This window comes from Corapipo altera, unplaced genomic scaffold, assembly GCF_003945725.1.
Source record: "Corapipo altera isolate COAL_440 unplaced genomic scaffold, ASM394572v1 62, whole genome shotgun sequence".
Lineage (NCBI taxonomy): Eukaryota > Metazoa > Chordata > Aves > Passeriformes > Pipridae > Corapipo > Corapipo altera.
This window is the reverse complement of record NW_020884894.1, coordinates 4,936,223-4,962,481: the sequence shown is the minus strand read 5'-3', so window position 1 is coordinate 4,962,481 and position 26,259 is coordinate 4,936,223. Positions and strand designations below refer to the sequence as shown.

Genomic DNA, 26,259 nt, shown 5'->3' with positions numbered 1-26,259 from the left:
GTCAGGGATGAGAGAGGTCAGTTGGACTTCGTGTCCCCTATCCCATAACTTAGGGTGGAATTAACTGGGGTCTAGAGGGGAGTCCTACAGCCTTCTGCACTTTGGGGAGGTCCACCCTCGAGTCAGTCAGGATTGGAGCATTATCTCTGGATGCTTGGAGCATCCATCTGTCTTCCAGCATGGGCTGGGAGCACTTCATCCCCTGAGCCTAGGAGGGACCAATGGGCTGTGCAGTCTAAGCCTTCAGACCTTTCATCGTGGTGCTTCAGCATCACTGTTTGACCTGGAGCATTTGGGCGGGGAAGTCTGAAGCCATTTTTAGCTGCCTGGCTGCAAATGGGAGGGAGGGAAAGAGAGAAATGCCATGGGGTTGGTATTACAGCCCCAACACAATAGGAACTTTTATTAGCAATTTTCCATTGTGTTGCAAATGGCAAAGATCATGGTTATATTTGCATGTTTCAGACTAGTCCTGGAGAATTAGTTTTCCTCTGCATTGGGAAATAGTTTTCACATTGCATTAGTTTCAGCACTGGGGGTAGATACAAAAGCTCCAGCTGAAGTGCAATGATTCTTTTGCCATCGGAGACCTTTGTTCTTACCTGGTACTTCAACCTCAGAAAAACCAGGTTTAAGAAACTTGATCTCTTTGTGGGATAGAGAAAGAGGAGGTGGCAGGTGGGCAGTACTTTTGCTCTGAGGGGCTTCATTGCACTTCTCAGGCCAATAAAAACGTGTTCATTCCTGGCTAGAATAATAATCAGGACATTTCTTTGCTCTGGGATAAGTCAGATTTGAGCAGATTTATGCTTGGCTCTGTGGAGGACATGCAGCTATTGACAGCCTGAAAGCAATTAGCCCAAGAAAACAAACCAGAAACAACTGGGAATCATTGCAGCTTTCAGTCTGCAGTGCTGCTTCCAGGACTGTCGGATCAGGACACTCTTTGACTCCAGGCCATGGCCCTGTTGGATTTTTTTCCCCCTCTGTGAGATTTCGCACAGTGCTGTGCGTGGGGGAGTTCTGCTCTGCGGTCTGGATGGAGCTCCATGGGCGTCTTCCCCATCGTGCGACCTGGAGAACAGTCACCAAACTACTGGCTGAGGGGAGGGTGGAGGCTCAAAGAATTCTGCCTCTCCTTGTCTTCACAGGACGTGAGGTTCAGCTGCTTTTCCCAGGGAACAAGTGACAGTATGAGAGGAAACAACTTCAAGTTGCGCCAGGGGAGGTTCAGGTTGGAAATCAGAAGGAATTTCTTCATGGAAAGGGCTGTCAGGCATTGGAAAGGGCTGTCCAGGGAGGTGATGGAGTCCCCATCCCTGGAGGTGTCCAAGGAAAAACTGGACATGGCACTGAGTGCTCTGGGCTGGGTGACAAGGTGGGGATCGGTCACAGGTCGGACTCGATGGTCTTGGAGGGCTTTTCCAAGCCTTGGGGCTGTCTTCTCTTCTTCCCCCAGCAGACCTTCTGATTTTGGAGACTACTCTTGAGTCACTTCAGGGTTGTGCCAAAGATTGGAAATGAAACCCCATGTGCTGCATTCAGGGACTTCATCCCAAGGTTGAACTCTGCACCAGGACTTATGGAGGTTCTCAAGCTCTACAATGAGCTTCCTTGGGCTTGAAAACTGAAAGAAAGTAGGTCTAGATTAACTGTACAGAAGAAATTCTTCCCTGTGAGGGTGATGAGGCCCTGGCACAGGTTGCCCAGAGAAGCTGTGGCTACCCCATCCCTGGAAGTGCTCAAGGCCAGGTTGGATGGGGCTTGGAGCAACATGGTCAAGTGGAAGGTGTCTCTGCCCATGGCAGGGGGTGGGACTGGATGATCTTGAAGGTCCCTTTCAACCCAAACCAGTCTGTGATTCTATGATTCCATACAGACCAGGTGCCATATGAATAAGGTACCTCCCTGCACTCTGCTTTCCTAGTCCAAATTCCATCTCCAATGCATAAGCCCAAGGGAAAAGGCATATTCCCGACAGTGGGAAGGTCAGAATGACGTTAGGGCTGCAAAGCATCTGTTTGTCCATTCTGCTCACAGAAAAGACCTTCATGTTTTTTACCATCTGGACAGCAAATGTGCCCTCCTATGGGAACTCAGTTTTGACCTTTGCTCGTTTAGTTTAAGAACAAATCTAAGACAAACGTGTGAGATTTGCACCAGGGACCTTCTGTCAGCGCTGCAGAGAGGTCGGGGAGCTGCCTTGGCTGTCTTGGTCGTGTCGTGGATTTATGACACATGGATATAAATGCATCTATTTGAGTTTATTCTTTGCATTTGGCTGAAGCTCAGGAAGACAGAGCCTCTCTTTGAAACAGGGGTGTTCCCCATGTTATCACTTTAGATCTGTGATTGCTGGTGTTGATGTGAACAACGAGTCCCACCACAGGCCAAGACAATGTGCTCCTTCATGGCGGTGGCACCATCGTCATCGGGACCTACTGCGGGTCCTTTGGTTCATGGCACCCATTGCATGGATCATGACCATCAGTTAATCTGAGCTCCTGTGGACCATGAACACGTTGTTTCTCATTTCATCAGTCATTAGTACAGGCAGGGTGTGTTGTCTGGGGATATTTTGGCTGTTCAGCTGGTGACTCTCAGTCTTGTGTAGCTCAAGCGTGACGGAGCAAGCTTGGATGAGTCCCTCTCCATAGCCACTGGATTTGGCAAACTGGAGCATAGCTCAGCCTCCTGCCTGCAGGCCTTTCTTTTTTCCATTTAGAAGCCCCTGACATGCAGCACAAACCCAGCATAACCTGTAAACAGAGACTTGTAGCTGTTTTTTGATGAGGAAGGAAAGATTAACCTTCCATTTATCAGGTGACCTGGGAGCTTGCCACTGAAAGAGGGTGGGGCAGCAGAGTTGAGTGTCCTAACTCAAAATGAAGCGGTTTAATTGGTTAAACCTCTATTGAAGATGGGAGATGTTGCTGTCAGGGCTGGAGTACTCACCCCTTGTTCACCCAGTTTTGACAAGCTCCTGGCAGCCCCAACTCACCCAGTGCCTTCAGCTCAACAACATCCCCACAAGATCCTGCTACTCACTTTAGAATGTTGAAATGGATCTTTCCAAGATTAAATTGGAAAATAAACTCCCACAGCTCAGGCTTGAGTTGTTGAGATGATGGAGATTGATCAAATAGCACAATTAAATGTATTTATTATTTAATTATTTTACTTTGCACCCACGGGGCTGATGCTGAGCTGCCTCTTGCTGGATTTAAATAGTCCCTCTGCATAGACTCTAGCACAGGCAAGGCCTGGATCCAGTCTTCTCTTTGGGTCATGGATCTAGACCAGGCAGTTTCACTTTTTTGGGTTGGTACATGGTTTCATTTGCCTGTTTTCCTGCGCCGGCTGAAAAGCTGCCCAGCGTGGGCTCTTCCAGACAGGCCTGGGGGCATCTCCATTTGTGCCAAGAAAACTGAGTTTTAACAGTGGAACACAACAAAACAACTTCATCCTTCCATCCCGTGTCACTCCTAATAAATTAAAGAACATCTCTTTTTTTATTATTATTTGTAACACAACTTTGTTTTAAAACACAAAGCCTGGTCTGGATCCTACCCTCTCTAAAACTGTCCCTTTAAAATCAGATTTTGGCAGCAGGTCCTGTACCAAGCAGATGGGTTTAGTTAGGCCAGATTCAGTGGCAGGTCCCTGGGATGCTGAATCTCTGCCTGGTTCTCTCCCTTATTCCGTCATCAATAAACCCATTGAGAGAATCTTTAATAAATAAACAAAAAAAGAACATTTTTCTAGAGACAGTGGGATGGAAAATGACTCATAGGAAACCAGGGTCTAAAGTACACTCTAGTATTAGGTATTACGTGTGTCGAGTTTCTGTTGGGGGTCCAAGAATGCTGTGGTTTTTCTCTAAGGATTATGCCATTGTGGAATAATGTCATTGTGGAGGATTTGGTCAAGAGGAGCTGATGGAGTCTGGTGGTTACTTACAAATATATGTATTTCTGTATTTTTCAGCAGCTGGAAAATCTGTGACAAGCAGTTTTCGGGAGGCTATGGGCAATTATTGCCATCAGTGTTTCCAGCCTGGCAAAATTCCATGAAAACTGCTGGAGTCATGCTTTCCTCCTTTCCTTCGTTCATGTTGGACCTACTTTTTTTCCTTGAGAGTGGGTGCAAACAAACTGGGTAGGATCCTTTGCACTGCCTTAGACCTACCAAAGGACTGATCCAGTCCTAGAGGATCCAGTCCTGGAAGCAGCACTTGTGATATCAATGAGAATAAAGAGCAAAATCCTCAAGGGATGGAGGAAAAGGGAGAGAAATATCCTACACGGAAACCCCCAGGTCAAAATTGGGGCCCCCCAGCAGTGCCAGTGGGTGGTGGTCACCAAAGAGGCTTTGGGAGGAGAAACCTTAATCCTTTAACCTTTGCTCCTCCTCTGAGAACATCAGTGGATGCACTGGGGAAAGGGATGTTTCCAATGGCACTTGCACTTGTTCCAGTGAGTCATCTGCAGAGTTAAGGAGTTTTCTGAGGAGGAGTGATCACAGTTTCTCTTTCCTTATATCCTGTGATCCTTGTTTTCAACACAGTAATCCCTAAAACCACTGCTGTATCTGTTTTTGGTGGGAGGAGGCAGGACATCGTGCTCTCTTTCCATCATTTAAGTGAACTGATTATTAACAAAGAAGAAAAAAAGTTTGGTTTCCAGCCTCTCTGTGCAAAAAAGTCTCCACTGTGATGATCCCAACTCTAGGAATTATAAGTAGGTGATCCTGTAAGGTGGTTTCATCACTTCTACCTCCCTGGTTGATGCCACACAGGGGTCTAAGAGTGCAGAGTCAGCCCTGGGCAGCTCCTACTTGAGCATCGCTGAAGAGCAAAAAGGGAGTGATGAAGGATGAACTGGAAAGAAAAGACTCAATGGAATATTTATAGACCACCATAAACACAACTGTGGACAGGCTTTAGAAGCACTTGAAGCTGTTTGGATACAAAAGGCCTCATTTTCTAGTGTTTCATAGCCAAAAAAAAAAAAAAAAAGCACATTTATAAAGAGTTGTTTCTTGTTTTTCCCAGCTGTCACAGGCCTCTGGTTCATGTGTGCTGCCTTCTTTTTGGTTGGTTTTTTGCTTGTTTTTGCCAGGAAGGGATGGAGGGGATATGTGTTTGTGGAATAGCGCTCAGGGACCAAAAGGAAAGCAGGAGATGATTTTGTCCAGCAGCTTATTTTTGGGAAGGGCTGGTGAATGTTTGCTGAAAATTCCTCCTGAAGCATAAATGAGCCTGGAGCAGGGATATGTGTTAATTAGCATTATTTTTCTTGTCATTGCAGTCTCTGTTTACTGTTCCATACTTGAGACACCTGCATTAACACTGGGTTAATACAAAGCATAAATATAAACCCACAGAGTGTGTTTATAAACATTATCAATATATTATCACACAATCATGGAATAGTTTGGGCTGGGAAGGACCTTAAAGCTCACCTCATCCCACCCCCTGCCATGGGAAGGGACACCTTCCACTAGCCCAGGTTGCACAATTATTGTTATTAACACATAAACGTGTGTTGGTGGGAAAAGGAGTGAAAGGTCACTAGTTGGGCACATCTCTGTGACCTTCCAGTGCTGGGATGAGGTTCTGCATCTCCAAGATGGGGCAGCAGCCAGGTGTTTTTAGGAATTACATGGCCCAGGAGGCAGCATCAGCTGGGGAAAGCCCTTCTAGCCACATCACATCATGGTGATGGCATGTGCCATTCCCTTGGTGCAATTATTCTTCATAGGCTCGTTGACCTGAAACTAAACTCTTGGGAAAGCTGAGATTCCAGACAGCTCTTATCTGTCCAACTCTGAACAGGGAGCAATGAGGCTCCAGGGCAGGGGGCAGACATGTGGGGGAAGCCAATTTGCCATTCCCATGGGTATTTTTAGGGGATTAAGAAGGGAATGATTGCTCTCCAGGCCTGTTTCAAGGTTTAAGAATTACCTGGAGGGCCTGCTGGAATCCATTTTTGGATGACTGGAGATTTTTTCCGATCTGCAGTGACAGAACGTGAGTCCGGGGGTCTGGAAATGCCTCCTGAGCTGTCAGAAGAATGATGGTTGCTCTGTATGGCTCATGGAAAGCTGACCCATGTCCAGCTGCACTGGGAGCCAGGGCAGCTCGGCCCTTCTGCTCCTGTTCATGGGCAGATCTGCCATGGGGAGGTTGGGAACAGGGAACACCTGGAAGGTGCATCAAACTGTCCTCTGGTTGCTCCACCACTTGGGTTTGGAGAGGAACAGAGGAAGAGGAGGAAGCAGGGAAGAGACCTGACTTTCCCTGAGGTTTAGTGTTGCCTCCTCTGATCTCCTGGAAATGCCCCAATTTGGCACTGGGAGATGGCATTAAAGAGGAGCAGTTTGGGTCTCCACCACTTAATCTCCACAAGTCTGGAGAAACCGCTTCTCCCAAGGGCCTGGCTGATAACTAGAAAGACTGGAAGGTGTTTGGGAAAAGACCTGAAGTCTGGGGGGCTATGAGGGGCCCTAACTGCACCCACAGCATCACCCCAGCTGGAGGAAGATGGAAAACCCTTGGTGGAAAAACCCTTGGTGGAAAACCCTTCCCAGCTCCCTGCCTGAAGGGCAGGTGTTAACACCACTGTCACAAGTGGCTTTTGCTCTGCCTTGCAGCTTTTTCTCCTAAAATTTCTTAAGTGCTTTCCCTAGTTGCTGTTTTCATTGCTAATATCCCTGGATGAAAAAACGGAGGAGCAGTAACACAAACTTTTCTGTTTGCTCCCAAAATGTCTTAATGGGTTTTTTTTTTTCTTCATTCCAAAGGTGTCCAGCACCAGATGAGGGGCTGGGACTGGAGTGGGAGCACAGCTTAACCCCAAGGCCATCCTAGACAGCACTGCTAGAACGTGGACCTGGCCAAGTGACGGTAAGGAAACAGCCTCCTAATTTCTCCTGAATTGGTAAATCAGATAACATAATAGAGAACATTTTACATGTTGTGGTCATGTATGTGGAGTTTTGAGGTTCTGTTTGCTGTCAGCCACGCTGGACACTTCTGGCCTGCATCCAGAAAGGCTGAGCCATCCTTTCCCAATTTATTGTTGGGTTGTATGTTCTTATGACATGATGCTACTTATAGGGTGAGCCCAAATGATACCATGCCTTCTGAAATAATTCCTCTGTAGGAACCCAAATGTTCAGCCTGTGAAAGCCGACACTCGAATCCCACATTTGGGAAGCAGGGAATAACTCGGGCAGAATGGAGATCTTGGCCATTGAGGTTGGATGTGTGGCACTGTGTTTCCATGTTTTCCTGGATGCTCCAGGAAAGCTCAATGTCCCCTGTGTGTCTTTGGTAGTTGGTAGGATGCTGTTGCAGCCCAAAATCCAACATAATTTTTATTTATGCTGTATCTTTGCCAATCCAGCATCTCATGCTCCCATAGCCTGGTTTCCAAATTCGGGATTTTATGGCAGTTCTCTCCTACAGCAGAAAAATACTGGAGGGGGAAAGTCATTCTAGAAGCTCAACAACACTGAGCAGCCTTTTAGTAGAGGGTGCTCCTCAGCAGCCCTCCAATGGCCTCAAGTTGCACTAGGAGAGGTGCCCAGGGCAGTGGTGGAGTCCCCATCCCTGGAGGGATTTAAAAGCCATGTGGATGTGGTGCTGAGGGACGTGGTTTAGTGGTGGCCTTGGCAGTGCTGGGGGATGGTTGGACTTGATGAGCTTAAAGGACTTTTCCAATTTAAACAATTCCATGATTCTAATAACAAATGGAAAGATATGCCTGTTAACAGGACCCGCTTGAGCTGTACAGAGGTTTTCACCAACCCTCTCGGATCCGAGCAGGTCTTGTGGGCAACCCTAAAAAAACTCCAAACCAGTATGAGTATGGGAATAGGAAAAAAAGCCATAAAAAAGAAATATTTCATTTTCCAGCTTCTCGGGAGTTGAAAATACTGTGGAAAAAGATGTTGTTAGTTAATAGTGATGAATGATCCTCTGGCAGCACCATTAATCAAAGCTAATCATCGAAATGTTTTTGGGAGCGGAAATTTGTATGCACTAGTTTTGATTCCTCTATAGAATAAATGGCTTTATCGAGTTCCTCTCTAGAGTTTGACAGACATCCAGTGTTTCCTGCCATCCCGCTGTTTTCTTGACCGTCTGATGACTCAGGAAAATCGAGAGGGCCCAGCAGAGCTTTTGCTGGCATTGAGAGCTCCGGTTAATCCTTCTAAAAGCAGCTACAGGAGGCAGAAACACATCCCTGTTTACTCTTAGGGTGATTTCACCTGCGATTTTTAGCTCTAATTTTTGTTTATTTTTCTTTTGTTGAGGGTGGGTGTTGCCAGTCCAGGTGTCTCTTTGGTGTAGGTAGATGTATGATTCCAGGAGGCTGATTTAATTGCATTTCCAAGTGATTGCTCCATGAAAATCCTCTTTACAGAGGCTCCACAGTAATTCTGCATCCACCCCTCTCCTAAATGTCCTGTTTGGATGTGTAAAGGCCAGGAAAATTACTCTCCTGCTTTTACCCACTTTGGAAAATTCAGACGTGACAGAAAAGATCAGCTCAAGCACTTCATCCACCTTTATTCCTATTAAAGCCGGTGAAACTCCCCATCCAGGAGACTGAAGAAGGATTCAAGGTCAACAGCAGCAGATGACTCACTGGTAAATATGAGTCCCACAGGTTTCAGGGACACCTTTGCATGCAGAGAACTCCCACCAAGCCCAGCATGAGGATCCTTCCATGCAAATTGGAGGCTTCCAGGACACAGGATTTATGCAAAAGCCGAACAGTTGTGAGTAATCTTTGCACAGATTTTCTTGCAACTGCAGAACGAACATGAAATTCATTAGTGAGAACTGAACCCTGGATCATCTGTTTCAGAAATGCAGGCTCTTGCCAAGCTTGATAGGAAGGAAAACCGGAGGAGTAGGATAAAAATTTATATCCCATTTTACACTGCGGAGTTGCAAGGGGTTGCCGAGGACGTGCGCGCCAGAGCCGCCGGGAGTGGCAATTAGGGGAGCTAATTGCAGTAGTGGGAGGTGAAGGGGGAGGGTCAGCCAGCAGTGATGGTGATACCAACCACAGTCCACAGCAATGTTTTTATGATGGTGTTGGGACTACAGTGCAGAGGAATGAGAAATCAGAGAAGGCAGATGCATAAAGTACCTTGGAAATCCCCGGCCGTTGGACATTCCCTTCCCAACCAGCCCCTACATCCTTCTGAAAGAGCCATTATGTGTCAGAAAAGGCTCGGATTTGGTTTTTTGCTTTGTCCCAGTGCTTCAGATAGCTTTTTGCTGTGTTTATTTTCCCTCCCTAAGAGCTGATAGCTAAATATATCCCCAATCTCAGCACTTTGGCTGGTGCTGTTTATTTAATGACCTTCCCTCAGTTCAGTGTGATTAAGCTCGTCTGCGTCTGGGTGTTTTGCTTAGCATTAAGTTCCCTTTATTTTGGGAAGTTCATTTCCACACCATGATTTTTCCCAGTTGCCTCCCTGTAAGTGAGAGGAGGGTGGGTTTTGATCCAGGTCTCCCCTCCCCCCTGCTCCTGTATTGCAATTTTTCCTTCCTGGCTTTCTAGTTCCGCCTCTCAGAGCATGAAAATCCACCCTGGAACAAGACACTTTCTCCAGTAAAGGCAAAAAAACTTTCTTCTGCTGTGGGAAAGATGCTGCAGAGCCACATCCCTTCATCACCTGCTTGGGACATCCCCAAAATCCAGTCCTTTACAGAACATCCTTGCTGCCACCATCAAGGGGGGGGGGTGGTGGTGGGTCTCGTTGCACCAACACAGGGCCTCCATCCATCTGTCCTAGCAAACAACAGCTCCAAGTGTGTGGTGACATCTGGGATCTGTGGGTGTTTTTTTCTGGCGTGGTGTCCAGTTGAGGCCACGGGGAGGGAGACTCAGCCCTGCAACAGCAACTGAAACACTCCACCTTGAGGTGAAAGACAATTATAATGTGGCCAGCTGGGATCTGCACATCAGCAGCTGATCCAGAAAAACCCAGAGTGTATTTTAGCCCTGCTGGGAGTGGATGCTCCTACTCCAGACTGCATCTCTTCATGATCCATCGTAATCCCTGCTGTTTCTATCATGGGGAGACTGCTGAGCTTTTTGGAGTCAGTACAGAGGATTTGATTTAAGGAACCTCTGCTCCCCAGGCACAGATTTCATTTGAATTTGGTGGGTGAAGTTTTTGTGCTCCTGGGCAAGCTACTTCTTTCCTGGCCACTGCAGATCTTCCTTGTCAAATTTGATTCACTTTGAGCATCTATCTTAAATATTCCACCAAATTCCTGATGTTCACCATTCAACCTGCTTGTGGTTTACGGAACCAGCATTTTTCAGTTATGAGCAATTTACTGAAATGAAGTCACCCAGATTATCTGGAACTACAATTCCAAGAGCTCAGGACCTTGGGGGAGGTTGGGGGTGTTGTTTGAGGCAAATCTGTGTATTTTGGAAAAACAGCTGCTTGCTTACTCCAAAATGCTGCATTGATCAGATCCACTAGAAAACTCCACTATTCACAGAATCATGGAATGGTTTGAGTTGGAAGGGGCCTTAAAAATGGTCTATTTCCAACTCCCTGCCATGGGCAGGGCCACCTTCCACTAGACCACATTGTTGCTACAATCAAAAAAGCCCTCCACTGTCTCTGGAGATATTTTGCACGTAAATATTGCTCCAAGGGAAATTAGTGCTGAATATATGTGGAAAATAACCAAAAAATAGAGTCATATATCTTGCAAGGCTTACAGGAAATTAGCACAAGTGAATTACCCTAAACAAAATTACTCTGCACAGAGCACATGTGTTCCAAGGGAGAGTTTTAGAATCGTTTGAGAAGCTTTAAGCCTTCTTTTTTTTCTTTGCAAAGCTAATGGATCTCATAATTTTGCACAGCCCTATTGGAAATAGGAAAGAACCTGCCTCGTCCAATTAAGAATTAGAAGTAGAGCAGCAACAGGGAGAAAGATTTCTATTTATAAAAAAAAAAAGAAAGAAAGGTGAATTTTTTCTTGAGCTCCACAAAATCCTGCTGAATTGGGAATTCTCTCCAACTCTGTGATATTTGCTGGTACCAGAAAAATGCTGGGAGCCTGTTGCCAATACTTGAATTAAAAAAGAGGATGGAGGGAGGGCAGCAGGGGCAGCTCTTTGAGAAACCAAGGACACATCCTCCAAAATACAAGTAAAATCACAGCATCTCATTTAGGATATTTAAGTATTTACTGCTGCCTCAGGAAGCAGGAAATTCCTGCCGCTATGGGGGAAGCACAAAGTTCAACGGGACAAACAGGGAGGATAAAAGATGTTTGGAAAGTGCACTTGATCCTGATGGGATTCAGCAGCCTCTGGATGATTATTTATCATCACAAGGGCATGGTTATGGAGCAGAGATCTGATGGCTCGAGGCAAACTGGTCCAGCTGGTGGGTTTGGAGGTGCCAATGGCACTTCTGCTGTCAGAGTAAGATCCCTGTGCTCCAAGCCCCAGTTCTGTCTGTGCTTTTCCCAAACAACACTTTGGGTTATCGTGATAATCAAGGAACTGGCTCCAGATAGGCTCTGACTTCTGAGTTTATTAGCTGTGTTTTAAAGCTGGGCTCCAGTTCCTTCTGCTGGAGCGCGCGTACTGCCTTATTCCCCCTGCCATCTCCTGCCGGCTGGAATGAGCTGTTGGAGGGGAGGGAAGGAAAGGTCAAACTCCTCCAGCATCAGGTGCGAGCAGGGACATGTGGAAAACAGATCCCTGTTCTCGCAGCGACCTTGGCAGATGGCGACCAGCCCTGGAATAGCAGTGGGGGGATGCAGAGAGGGTGGGTGGATGTGGCATTACCAGATTGGGGTGACTGGGTTGTTTGGAACTGCCTTGCCCATGCCCAGCTCTTCCAGCAGCTCAAATCTTGCTCTGGGGAAAGGAAGCCTTTTGGTGCTGAGGTAATTTGTTTTAAACTTTTCACTTAAGGGCCTGGAGTGACAGGACAAGGGGGAATGGCTTCACAGCGGTAATTGGATATTGGGAAGAAATTCTCCCTTGTGAGAGTGGTGAGGCCCTGGCACAGGTTGTCCAGAGAAGCTGTGGCTGCCCCATCCTTGGAAGTGTTCAAGGCCAGGTTGGATGTGGGTTGGAGCAACCTGGTCTAGTGAAAGATATCTCTGCGTATGGCCTTATCCATGAATTCTGGGAGTCAGCACAGTGACAGCAGCATTGTGTTGGAGACTGTTTTGGCTGTTGGCACATGCTGGCTGGATAAAGTGGTGCTCATGAGCTGCTGTTATAGTCACCTCAAATCCCATTTGTGGCTGTTCTTTGCAGAATCCCTGCTGCTTTCTGGGGTCCCTGGCCTAACTCTCATCTACCTGGGAGCTCCCATCCTCCCATCCCAGACCTGGTGACAGCCAGTGTTGATACTGGGAGCTGCTCCCTTCAAACCCAGCCTGGCTGGGGAGAGGGGAGTGCTTTGGTCTCCTGTACCTGCTGTCAGGTGAGACCTGTCAGCTCCACTGATGACAGCTGAGGGAGCAGCTACTCCCAGCTGAGGGGTTATTTTTCCTCCCTGTGCAGTTCACTGCAAGGTCAATGCACTCAGGGGCTTTTTTGTTTTTTGATGTCATGGTGGAGAGTTCTGTGGCTCAGCTGGTCTTTGCTCTCCAATGGAAGCTGCTTGGCAGATGGATTCACCTGCCTCACCTTAGGCACCTAAAGCAGATGCCTAAGCCTGTGCTAATTACCCTGTAATAGCCATGGAAAGGCACCTGGAATGCCCTGAAACAGGTGTCTATAGGATCCACAGCTCTGTACAGAAAACTGCATGAGCATCAGGTCTCCCCAGGGTATAGAACATGACAGGATGAAAAATTCACACTCTCCTGGCTGTGTCAAAGCAGCTTCTGGGTCACCCAGGGTGTGACAGGGAGGGCTCAGTGTAGGTGCTTATGCAGATATGCAGCATTTCTCTGATACTTCAGTTAAAATTCTTAAGGAAGATTCCTCTATATGAGGCAGGAAGGTCCAGCCCCCTCTGCCCCTGAGCTTCCCTGTGTCACTCAGAACATTTTGTGGACTTAAGATACCATAGGTGATGATTTGGGCTCCCTTTTCTGATCTACCACTGATGTCTCTGAGGAAAGAGCCACTACAAATCCTTCCCTTTGAGGATGGGGAGGCCCTGGCACAGGTTGCCCAGAGAAGCTGTGGTTACCCTGTCCCTGGAAGTGTTTAAGGCCAGGTTCAATGAGGCTTGGAGCAACCTGGGATAGTGGAAGGTGTCCCTGCCCATGGCAGGGGGTGGAACGAGTTGAGCTTTAAGGTCCCTTCCAACCCAAAGCAGTCTGTGATTCTATGATTGGAAAGGTCCTCACTGGAGTACTGTGGGCTCTAGTTTTCACTTGTTTGCCTTTAAAGGTGTCTCACCTCCTTTCAAAGTGGAGGCCAAAGGTTTGAATACACTCCAAAACCTTTTAAAAAGAGACCTTTGCATAACCCGAATGGTTCTAAGTGGTAACAGGTGTTTTTGATGTGCAACAGCTGCTTTAAAACAACCAGATGCCTGCACTGGTCTATGGAAGCCCTGCTGCAACACCATCAGGCTCCCAGTTAAGCTCCAGTCTCTCCAAATCAGCTGCTGAAATGTTGATGGACGCGATCCACAAGTACCTGGGCAGCACTGACTGCACTGACATCCCACAGTGACATCTGTGTGCAGCAGCTCCATGGCTCAGCTCATTTCTCAGATGTTACATGAGATGGCACCTCATCCCACGTTCCTGATCCTCTGCACCCATCCCAGGCCCCGTTGGGTGGTTGTGTGTGCATAAAATGAGCCCAGCCCTTCCCTGCTGTCAGCTGTGCTCTGCATCTGCTGATCCAAAGGGGGAGGGGGGTTATATTTGTTTTATTTTGGAAAGCTGGCAAGACCAACCCGGGACATGTCCTTTCTCAAGGATTTTATCTAGACAGGCAGTTTTCTGCACCAAATTGTGATGGTTGGATGTGAAAAAAAATTGGCTTCTATAGAATTATATGAGTGCTGGATTGGATGTGGGATGGATTATTATTCCCCCCACTCCCTCTCCAGCCTTCTCCCTTCTTCCCTAAAGAAAACCCTCTCCCAAACAAAGAGCTTTGTTATGTCTCATTGTCTTCTCTGGCACTTGGAAGTGCGAGTTTTTCCCATCTATATTTTTGGCATCTTTCCATGCTCTCCAAGACTTTGTTGGTTTTGCACTGATTTTCACCCTGAGACTTGACTCCAGGACCATGGGAAAGGCTTTGTGGCTGTGATGGGGCAGGAATATGTCTGAGTAGAGACCCCTTACCCTGCAGACCCCGGGTTGTGTGAGGACCACATAGGAGGTGTAGCCCATGTTGTCTGTGGTGGGCTGCACCACTCAAGAGTCTGACAGGAGTGGAGGGAAGCAAAAGGCATTTTATTTCTCTTTTTATTCTTCAGACAACCAAATGCCTCCTTTGGCATAGTACACAGCCAACAGTCACTTGTGTTCTTCTCATGGGAGCAAAACTGTCTGGTTCTGGGCTGGGCATTGGTTGTGTCTGTGAAGAGGATTATCTAACAGAGGATTATCTAACAGAGTTTTTGGCATTATCAGATCGCGTGTGAATCCCTTGTCATGGAATCATAGAATAGCTTGGGTTTGAAGGGACCTTAAAAGCTCATCTATTCCAAACCCCCTGCCATGAGCAGAGATATCTTAACTAGGATCAGGTTGCTCAGAGCCCTGTCCAGTCTGGCTTAGAATGTTTCCAGGGATGTCAATCATACACGAAGCATCTCCAGACTGAGAACTGCAGTGGGTAAAAAAGGTCCCAAAGCAGGGTCCCAGATGGGAGCCAGGAATTGTTGGATGACTTCTCGCAGCTGCAAGGAGGCAACATGGCATCTCCTTCAGGAGAGGTGAATTGGGCAAAACACCCTGCACCTCACAGCCTTTCTCTCCAGCTGGAAATCCTTTCCTTAAGCTGAGGAGAAGGTAAGAGTTCCCACAAAGAGAGCCATATCCGTGCACAGAGTGATGCTCTGTGCTGATCCTGCTGTGCCTCGATCCTACCCGATGGCATCTGAGGGACTAGGAAGCATCATCGTTCATCCCCACACAAACCTCGACAAAAATAGTGCTTCTACTTGACTCTGCCACTTCCCTCTCCAGATTCTTACCAATCTGGTACATTTTTTAAAGCAAATGAGGTTTCAAACCTCCTGTTGATAAGATCTTTCTTGCCCTCAGTGGAGTCATTAATTCAATATGCTGAAATACCATTTTAATTAGTTTGCACGACGGTCCCAGGAGCAATGAAATAATGCTCTTTATTGTGTGAGTATGTAGAGTGCTGTGCGTAATCCTGTTCTTTATCTCTTGTCTTCTGTTCTGTCTTACTGGCAAATATTGTGCATCCTGTCTCCCAGTCATATCCTTGTGGGAACATGCCAACGATCTCCAGTTAAAGACTCCATGTTACATTAAAACAATATTGTAGTTATTACTCAACTGTCAGAAAAATCAGAGTTAAAGGTTTCCTTTGCTTATGTTGCAGCCAGGTATGATGATGACCCCTAAATTCTGTGTAAAGTCATTTCCCCTGAACCCCCCCGCTTCCTCCTCTCAGCTCTGCTGGGTGTTGCAGTGCTGTAGTTGGATCAAGAGTTGCCCGAGTTGAACAGAACTTTGTTATGAACATCCCATCCCTGCGTGGAAATGGATTAAAAGATTCACATGAGGTCACTCAGGTGCTCTGCAGTGAGCAGAGAGTCTGTCCAGGATGTGCAGTGCATGGATTGTCTCAGTGCCAGCTTTGCCTTGGAGGAGACCAGCAATTTCAAAGAAACCCCGGGATTTTATTCGAGCTAACCCAAGAACCACAGAGATTTAGACAAAATAATAAATGTCCAAGTGTATTTTCCTGCTTCTTTTACTTTAATGCATCTTGAAAGGTCTTTGAACACAAGTCCAAGCCCTTTAAATAATCCCATATCCCCCCTCTTCCTGCTCTGATGCACCTGAGCTCTCCTCCAAGAGCCGCCCTTGCTTTGGCAGCTGGTTTCCAAAAACAACCACTGAGAGCTCTTCTCTTTCATAATCTTCCCATCCTTTTCCAGATGCTTCTTGTTCAGCCCCAGCATGCAATCCAGGCATCTCACCAGCTCTGTTGCTCCATTATTTCAGTGCTGGAATCCAGACTTAAAAAACGGTTTGCCTAAACGGTCCGTGTGTTTCTGGCTGCTGAGCTTCCCGGGGCTCATCGGTGGAAAACAGCAATGGGAAAAACAGATAAGCTCCACATTCTAGAAGTTCTGAGTCATAAAACATAGGCATGAAATGTCCTCAGTGACCAGAGTTCACAGGCAGTGCATAGGCTCCCAAAACCATCACAAGGTCATTGTGTTTCTTGTGAGATAATCCTGTTTTTCGTGGAGGATTGTGATAAGGTTGGGAATTGGTTATATGAAAGCAAAGGCAGAAGAAAATCTTTAGTTGAGGGTTGAAAACCAATCTCTGCTCTGCTCTGCTTGTGGTTGTCATCCATTTGTAGCCCAGAAACTTTTCCTACTAATCCATTCCCTTCCCACTGCAGGTGGAGAGATCCTGGCTGAGGTGAGAAACTCGTTTCAAATCTCATAGACTTGTGCGCTCTCCTCGCGCATTGCAGAAGAGCCTTAAAAATTACACTGGCTCCAAGATACCTCCAAACCAGGAGGGAGCTGCTAAAGCTGATTTGTTTTTCTGTCTGTTGAAGCAAATATTTGCAAGAGGACAAACCCCTAATGTCTGGTTGAACAGATTCTTTCACATTGAGTGCAATTTGCAAACCATAAGGAGGTTGGTTGGGACTAAATAAATAAAGTCCATTGGATAATGTCCCGTAAGTTCAACAAATTGAAACCTCTGAGTCTATTGTGGGGAAGAAGAAGAAGAGGAAGGACCAGAACATGACAATGTGAAGGATACTGCTATGGCATACAAGTGGATCCCTGTGGGAATGCAGCTCACAGGAATCATGGAATCATTAAGGCTGGAAAAGATATTCAAGATCATCAAGTCCAACTTTCAACCAAATACCACCATGCCCATTAAACCATGTCACCAAATGCCACATCTACTCATTTTTTGACCACTTCCAGGAATGGTTACTCCACCATTTCCCTGGGGAGCCCATTCCAAGGAACTGAATACCTCAGCAGTTGAAGCAGCAAGCCCTGGGTTTTGCCTGGAGAGATCCCATTGCTCCAGTTGTTGCTCCAGCCTTGTACCACGTCCCGTGGATGCCGAAGGAGTGAGCCGTGCTGCTTCCGTGCATCACGTGGCACAGGCTCATCGCGGCTGGATGACAAGATTTATCTGCAGGCGAGTCCTCCCCTAACACCAGCAATGTACCTCACATTAGGATGAAATGTGTATTAGTTGTTTTCATCCTCCCCCAAACCAATACAGCTGGTTTTGTTTCCTGCTCCAACCGTCTGGAAAGGGTGTGTGCCGGGCAGCTGGGAACAGGGGGACACGGGGCCAATGGAAAGACAAGTGCACCCCAGCACTTTGTCCCTTCAGTTTGGAGTGACCTCAGGGAAGGTTCTCCAGCTGCGAGCTTCTCCCTGGAAGAGTTTATCCAAGCAGGTTTTATCTCACCCCTTCGCTTTTCCATACTTTTCCTCCTGCAGCCAGGATTCTCGTGGCTTTAATTTCTCAGTTGGGTGGGAAGAGGCACAAACTCAGAACATCTTTTTTTAATAATACCCACTATCTTTCAAGGCATTACCTGCAAGCGCAGGCAGACAGTTATTTTATTACCAAAATGATTATAGTTATTAGTGTTACCATGTATTGTAAAAATGAATAGTGGAATTTAACCCAATTGCGATAATATGGAGCAGCAAAGAAATCCAGTTATGTAACGTGGCCTGTTCCTACCCAGGGAGGGGGAACCCTCTGAAATGTTATTTTTCCAGTAGGATGGCTGCTTTCTAATTAAGTTTATTAAGGAATATCAAAAGCATATGGAAGTGGAAATGCCATCGGTTCATCATGAAGCGATTAAGGCTGTTAGAAAGTTAAGAGCCCAGACAGACATTGCTCAAAGCTGGTGCTGAAAAGATAAAATCTACCCCATCTATCTGCACATGGATCCAGTGCCTGGCTTCAGCCAGGCTTGGCTGATACCTTCAAAGCCTTTCTGCCATTCTCCTGGGGATTATTTTCCTGCCAACACACTAAAGTAATCCCAATATTCCCTTGACTGAATCTGGGAAGTTATTAGGAATTTGCCTGCGCGTGTTGGGTTTTTACACTTGATTATCCTATGCAGATCTTTCCTTTAAGGATTTTGCTGCTTGAATAGGTTTGTTCAGCTCGAGCCTAATCCAGCTATAGGACTTGCTCTAATCTAAATAATTCTTCTTAGTTTAAACCTCTTCCTCCTTTCTGCTTAATCAGTCTTTGATGCCACTTCTCATCAGGAGCTTTAACTCCAGCAAGGATTTCACTGAGTTTTTGGTGCCCAGCACACGAGGGGAGCTCTCAGAAACATCTCACCTTTCGGTTGCACCAACACCTCCTACTCTGCTAAAATAGAGACTTTTCCCCTACTTTCCTCCAGCAAACTTCAATTCCTGAGCACATTCAAAGGGTTCCTCCATGCAGAGGTGTTCCAGAGTCCCAGGAGATCTGGAGCTCAGGCTTTGAGATTTCCAAAGCCAGAACAATGTAAGGAAAACAGGTAACACCTGATTAGTTCTGGCCTAAGCAAACTTTGCTTATGTGTGCGTTAATGAGTTGTTTCCACACAGGTAATTTAAGGAAGAAGTGTGTGTGCCAGAAGGGAAGGTGTAGGGATTCCCTGCTGTCCTGTGATTAAGGGTGTTGTACAATTAACCCAGAGCAGCTGCTAATTGCAGCTGCCTTAACGAGCTATCCCTACACACCACAGCCTGTGCCACTCATGGCTCTTCCCTCCTTCCACACCATCCTGTTATTTGCTTCCAGCATTGTTGTGGTTTCATTTATTTGCTGTCTATCTGATGTCAATCTTTAATTAAAGGATGGGGTGCCGCAGCCTTGGCAAAGGGCTGGGGGCTCATGGAGCATCCCTGGCTATGGCTAGGCTCCACGTCTCAGAGCAGGAGCTGCTACCAGGAATATCTGTCTTTGCAATCAGGCTCCGGGTTTATTTATTTGTTGTAGGCAATGTTGTCCAGAAACATCTTGTTTCACAGTTGCCATTTGTCTTAATCACAGCGGATTTCCACACCTCGGCATTCCTGGCAACTGGCGCATTCCCCCCAGAGCGTTCCTGCCTCTCAGCATCTTTTGAGGGAAGTTTCTGCCTTTCCTCCCACGCCGTCTCTCTGTTCAATGTCATGGGGGTGGCTCCAAGACTGTGGATCCTCTACCTCATGCACAAACACCTATTCCTGTCCTACTTTTCCATCCTCCATTCCAGGGAGGAGCAGGGAAGTAGGACACACCTCTACCTGTGATTAAGTGATAAGAGCATTTGTTTTTGGACAAATTTGGTTTGAGTATCATTTACGGTTGGTTTTTGACTGCTTTGGGGATTAACCCTTTGGTTTATCACTTAGAGTTGTTTTCTGGCTGCTGCCAAAGGGTAGATTATGGATTTAAGGATTTTTTACCATTATTGAGCCTTAAAAAGGGATTTGGAAGTCCACAGTCAGCTTTAGGGACAACACACAGTGACTTTGGGCTGCTGTGGCAGAAAATAGTGAAAATGATGATTAGAATTGGTCAGTGAGGCAAAAGAGGTGGAAAAAGCTTTTACCATTTTGGAGCCTTACATTTTTAGGGATGTAAAATGTTTTTCCATCTGTTTGGTGAAATTTGCTGGCTGTCAACGGGTAGGGATTCAAGGACCTGTGTGCCATTCCCAAAACCTGCTCCTGACCAGGGAAACTTCTGTCCCTGCATCTTCCTCAACCAGGAGCCCCCTCAACTCCTCACGTCCATGGAATCAGTGCCATGACTCATGGGATGGGTTTACATTTTTAAGCATAGGAGTGAACTTAAGTACTGAGTTAAGCAGATGCTTAAATTCCAGGATTCTCCCAGGCAAGGGCTGAGATTGTGAATCCTAAAGCCTATTTTCCGACCTCCCCTGCTTTTCTTTCCCGTTCCTGGGTGGTTTTTGTAGGAAAGCAAACTGGAGCTGCAGCTGGAAATGCGGAGCATGGCGGGCTCCTCATCGTGAGGATTCCTGGGCTCGTCCCTCCTTAGGAGCAGCGGGAGGGAGGGAAATGGGAATAACATGCAAATGAGATGATGCAGGGCCGAGCCTGCCCCAGGACGGCACCACGCAGACTATTTATTTCAGATCCCCCTTTGCCATGGCAACTCTGGAAGAGGGAAGTGCCCTGGTAAAGCCATTCCTGAGCTTCGCTTCCAGCTGCTCGGAGCTCTATGGTTTTCCATAGGAAACTTTGCTCCAGAGCCCAGCGTTCACTCTGAGTTTTATGTGCTTGCAATTCAGGGGCTGCTCCTGCAGTTCTAAGGGGAGGGGATTTTATTTTGCTTCATTTCATTTTATTGTAATTTAAATTTTATGGTTTTATTTTAATTTTTAATTTTATTTTTCATTTTATTTTTCATTTTATTTTTATTTATTTTATTTTTATATTGTTTTTCTTTTATTTGCACTTTTGTCTTTTTTTTACTAATTTTTCTTTTTTATTTTACTTTTTTATTTTATATTTTTATTTTATTTTTATGATATATTTTATTATTTTATAATTTATCAGAATAGTGTTTGCAAATGGTTCATCTTGCCCTGGGAGAAAAGGGAATAGTATTACTCTATTTTGTTGCCTAAAGTCTGGTTTGGGGACATGCTGAGCTGTAAAAAGTAACCATTTTTGCACCTTCCTCTTCCCTCCGTTGGTGTGGGAGACACATGGAATGCACAAGGTGCTGATGTTCCAGCACTGGAGAAGTTGAGAGCAAGTATCTGCTCTTCCCTCTGCACACCATTCCAGAAGGGAGCTTAAGATCATGGCTCTGAGAATCCCATCCTAGAATCACAGAATATCCTGAGCTGGGAGGGACCCATGAGGATCATCAAGTCCAACTCCTGGCCCTGCACAGGATACCCCAACAATACTCCCTGTCCCTGAGAGCGTTGTCCAAACACTCCACACTCATAGACACAGCCCCCCAAGCAGGTGGCAATAATATATCTCAGACTGGATATTAGGGAAAAATTCTTAGTGGAAAGGGCAGTGGGGGAGTCCCCATCACTGCAGGGATTTAAAAACCAGGTGGATGTGGCACCTGGGGACATGGATCAGTGGTGGCCGTGGCAGTGCTGGGGCGCGGTTGAACTTGATGATCTTGGAGGGCTTTTCCAACCTTAACAATTCTCTGATTTTTTATAAAAGCAAAACTTCTCAAGGTCAAGCCCATCAGGTACAATTTTTGCTTCCAAATCTGCATCCAATCTTTCTCAAATCTCTGTTTTGTTGGGTTTTTTTTTGCTTAAAAAAAGACACTTGGCACTGGCCGAAGTGCTGTTACTCATTTAGCTAAACAAAGCATGTGGCTGTTTGTGTAGATATTATTTCTCTGGAAACATTGGTTTTAGTTAATCACCCTGTGACTTGTATTGGATTCTGTGTTTATACACTCGCCAAAACCTCTTTCTGGGCCTTTATGACATAATTTTGAAGTGTTGAAAAATCAGCTTTTTCTCTGCCTGCGCGGGCTGATAGTTTGGAGCTGGGTTTTTTTTTTTTCCCCTGTGAAGAAAATCTTCATAAACCACCTCATTCTTCAAGTGAAAGAGCAGCTGAAAACAAAAGGAGAAAGGAAGGGAGCTTTTCTTGGCTGGGGAACGAGGTGGCAGCTTCCACTTCGTTTGATAAACCAGAGGGAGAGCGAATAAACCAGAGCCTGGTTTCCATTAGAGCTGTTAAGGAATGATAGAATCACAGAATCATAGAATGATTTGGGTTGGAAGGGGCCTTAAAGGTCATCTTGTTCCATCCAGGACACCTTCCACTATCCCAGGTTGCTCCAAGCCCTGTCCAACCTGGCCTTGGACACTTCCAGGGATGGGGCAGCCACAGCTTCTCTGGGCAACCTGTGCCAGCCCTTCACCACCCTCACAGGGAAGAATTTCTTCCCAATATCCCATCTAAATCTACCCTCCTTCAGCTTCTGATGTGCCCAAAAACACTGGTGCAGATTGCTTGGTGATTCAAGCTCCTCGTGATGAGCAGAGTTGCTACTTCACCATCCTGTGGCATTATTTTATTCCACATAAATGAAACATTCCCTGAAATGCTGCTGGTCCTAAAGTGAACACCTGCTACACGTGAGGGGTGACTGGAGTTATTTTCCAGCCCAAAGCATCACAGTCAGGACTCAGCTCAAAGCTGCAAACCACCAGCAAAGGGAGTTCAGGATTCATCTGTCCCCAGGCTTAAGCCCAAAGTTCAAGGTTTTTTTACTAAAAGGGCTTTAAGAAAACTAATGGGAAGTGGAAATGTTTCCATTACTGCTTCATTTCCATTAAAATAGGGTTTGAAAGTCCACAGGCAGCTTCAGGGGCAGCACACAGGGGCTTTGGGCTGCTGTGCCAGCAAATAGAGTGAAAATGATGATTAGGATCGCTCAACACCGGGGGAAAAGGGGTAGAAAAGCTTTTTACCATTTTGGAGCATTTTCTGCCTTGCAGAAGGTAAAATGCTTTTCCTTCTGTTTGGTGAAATCTGCTTTCAGGGGGGAATTTTGACATTTCCTCCCCCTCTTTTGCCCTTTTTTGCAGTAGCAGGAGGGCTGGCAGGAGCATTCGAGGAACCTCCTTGCTGCCACAAGGTTTTTATATTTTCTTTTTCCACTATGTAACCTTTTAAAAATTCTTCTACCCTTAGAAATATTACGATGTTTCATATTTCCTTGGCCAATCTGGAGCCTTTCTGGAGTTCAAGCTGTTTCTTTGAAGCCACAAAAGGCTAAAATGAAACATAAAGAATTTGCTACCAGAAATGGTGGAAAACTCTCCCTCCTCCGGGATGTTCGCTGTCAGGTTCAGTGGCAAGAAAAGGGGAGGAAAATAAAAAGGCAAAATAACTCTGCATTTGGGTCCCAATAAAAACATAGAATATTAAAGCAAAAGGAAAAAATTGAAAAGGTTTATGAGTTTTTGAAGAAAGGTCAGGCTTTACTGAGTTTCCTCCCAAGAAGGTCTGAATTTAAAAGGGTTGACCAAGAATAAGCTGAGAAACCGGTTTCTGCCTGGTTTTGCTGAGCAAAAGGGGAAAGTTGTGGTGCAGAAGTGCTGACAAATACTATGATTTTTAATTTCCTTGAATTTATTATATTTATCTGTTATTGGCTGGAGATAACACTTTGCTCAGATACACGGTGGGGATGTTGGGATGGGGCTATGGCTGAGTCTCTTTACACCATAATTGAGACCATCTCAAGACATAAATAAATAATTTGGATTAGCAATAAAATACAAGGCCAGGCAAAGTTCAACCCTCTCTCCAGCGCCTTGTAAATCCAACTCCTGGTTGGGAGATGTTGGGATGTCAGATGTGGCAGCTCCATCATGCCCAGTCTGGGGTTGGTGATGGTTTTCCATCCTCAGGCAGAGCCACTCGCCAGCACATTCGTGGCATTCTGGATGTGTAAGGACACGGTCTTGGATGGTGGTTTAATTAGTTTCCAGAGCTCTTTGTATACAAAAAGTGCTAAGGGCCAAATCTGCTCTTAATTACCTTGTTTGGATTTTCCTGGAGCTGGCTTAGGCTGGGATCATGGAGCGGAAGGAAGCTGGCACTCTGTGGATTGCACATATCTAAGGGGTGTTTAGACATGGACACAAATCCACACAATCTTCCTGGGGATGTGGGACTCCAGGCTGGTAAATCCAGGCCATGTCATGGTGTGCGCACACCATGCTTTGCATGAATCATGGAATGGTTTGGGTTGGAAGGGATCTTAAAGCCCATCCTGTTCCACCCCCTGCCATGGGCAGGGACATCTTCCACTAGCCCAGGTTGCTCCAAGCCCTGTCCAACCTGGCCTTGGACACTTCCAGGGATGGGGCAGCCACAGCTTCTCTGGGCAACCTGTGCCAGTGCAGAAAAAGAAGATAAAGGTTCCTTAGTCACGTCCTGAAAGAAATTTCTTTGCTTTTCAATTTCCCAAGTCTTTTCCAGTGCCAGCTGCTCAGGTTCACTGGTGATGTGATGGATGGAAAAAAGAGAAATACCAGTTTAGGGGCAGGATCTGCAACACTTTTTGCCCCAAAGAGTCTGAGGGGGATTTGTTCCTACTTTTATCTGAATCCTCAGTCAGTCTCATCCTTTCTGTCCCTCACCAGTCCATGTGTGTCCCCACACACTGACATGCAGATGCTTTGGGGAGGTGCACTGGCATTTTGGGCAAGTTGTGCCTGGAGGTATTTGTGGAAAGCCTTTGCCTTTCAGGGTGGAACTGATACTGCTTGAAAATAACTCTGGAAAACAGCTGCAGTCTCAGTCTGGGACCTGATTTCAGTTCCACTGTTCCTCCAAACCACAGAAATCCACACGGCAGCTTTGTTTGAGCAGGGACTCCGCTGCTGCAGAGCCTGCCTGGCTCTGCTCCTCCCTGGTTATCAGCTCCCGTGACCTCCATCATCCTCTCACCTGGGGCTCTGACATTCCCAGTGCTCCCTAGCCCAAGTGACACGTCCACCTGCCCCCCAAAGCAACCCAGGAGCACTGGACAGGGGAGACTTGAGGGAGCCCATGTCTGGGATGGGCATGGACTTGCTGTGGAAGGACTTGGGGGCCGGCAGAAAGACCAGGTATGGAAGTGTGCACACACAATGAGGCTTTTGAAGTTGCCCAGGAAATGGCAAACCTGGAATTTCCTAACTTTGCTTTTGCAACTTTAATATTCCTTTAATATTATTGGTGGTGTGTTTACTGGTCTGTGGTGGTTTGTGAAGCAGCATCAATCTCTGGAGCAATGGGGCTGTTGGAGGGAAGGAGGCCTTGGATAAACACCAGTAGTGATGTAGAGTTTGCCACTTTCTGATTTGTCCACGCAGAAACCCACTAGTCTGAGGATTGAACTTCTATGCACTTTAAATGAAGAGTTTATGGGTGGAAATCCTGTCTCCTGAGGCTGCTGCTGCTTTATAAAGGGGCTCAGTTTGGAGATTTTCATGTCTTCAGGAGAAAAAAAAATTAAATCCAATGCATTTTGTTCCTGATCCTCCAAATCAAATCAAATAAACCCGTCTCACATGGAATGGTTTGGGTTGGAAGGGACCTTAAAGCTGAACTCAGTCCAATCCCCTGCCATGGGCAGGGACACCTTCCACTAGACCACATTGCCCCAAGCCTCATCCAACCTGGCCTTGAACATTTCCATGGATGAGGCAGCCACAGCTTCTCTGGGAAACCCATCCCAGTGCAGGGCTCATCTCCCTTCTGGCCCACAAAACCCTAAATGAGCCACATTACACCCAGCACGGTGCATCCCATACGGAGCTTGGGAATCCCCTTTGGGCAAAACATGGCCCAAGGCAATGCAGGACAGGGGGTTCTTGGCTGCTAAAAATGTTTTCTGGGGGAAAATCCTGTGTCAGAGTCTGTAGGTGCCATGGTCCCACCTCTGCACTTTGCTGTGGTGGCGGATCCTGCCAAAGGCTGAGCTGGAGCTCACGCGCTCTCTGCTCCGCCTTCGCTGGCACCCACTCTGTTCTTTTTATGGTTGTTCTTGTGAGCAATCCTGATTTGCACGTTAATATAATATCATGATGATAATCTGGCAGCGGGCAAAGCTGGATGCAGCGTAGGAAAGTTCCTTTGTCTCCTGTTTCCATTTTTCTTGGAAGGGAGGGCAGTGCGAGAGGCGGCGGCCGAGGCACAACGGGCTCAGACCCGCCGGCCAGATTTCTGGATTCAGCAACTGAAAGCAGGGAAGGGGATTTATTCCTGATTGTAGGCTTTGGCTTGGAGGCCACAGTTGTGATAGGTGCTGGCTGGGCTACACCAGGGAGGATTCCCCTCCAGCAGCAGGTACAGCACTGGAGCGGCAGTGCCAGCGGTTGGATCCAGACCCAGGATGGGGAGAAGGATGGAGCAGAGGAATGAGCACAGAAGGAACCCCCACAGCAGGAATTCAGCTCCCCAGCTGTGGCAGTGGCACCCCAAATCCTCACTGGGTCCCTCAAAATACCAGCTGCCGGAGGCAAGGGATGCATGGAGATTCACAGGTTCATT

At 46.6% G+C, this 26,259-nt stretch overlaps 1 long non-coding RNA gene across 1 annotated transcript; it reads left to right on the top strand.

The window, feature by feature from the left end:
• The first annotated feature begins 220 nt into the window (after positions 1 to 220).
• Positions 221 to 21,370, top strand: LOC113948683. The gene is made up of 4 exons (XR_003528210.1): positions 221 to 233; positions 1,690 to 1,701; positions 7,586 to 7,597; positions 21,254 to 21,370. It is a non-coding gene; the product is annotated as an uncharacterized LOC113948683 (long non-coding RNA).
• The last annotated feature ends 4,889 nt before the right edge of the window (positions 21,371 to 26,259 follow it).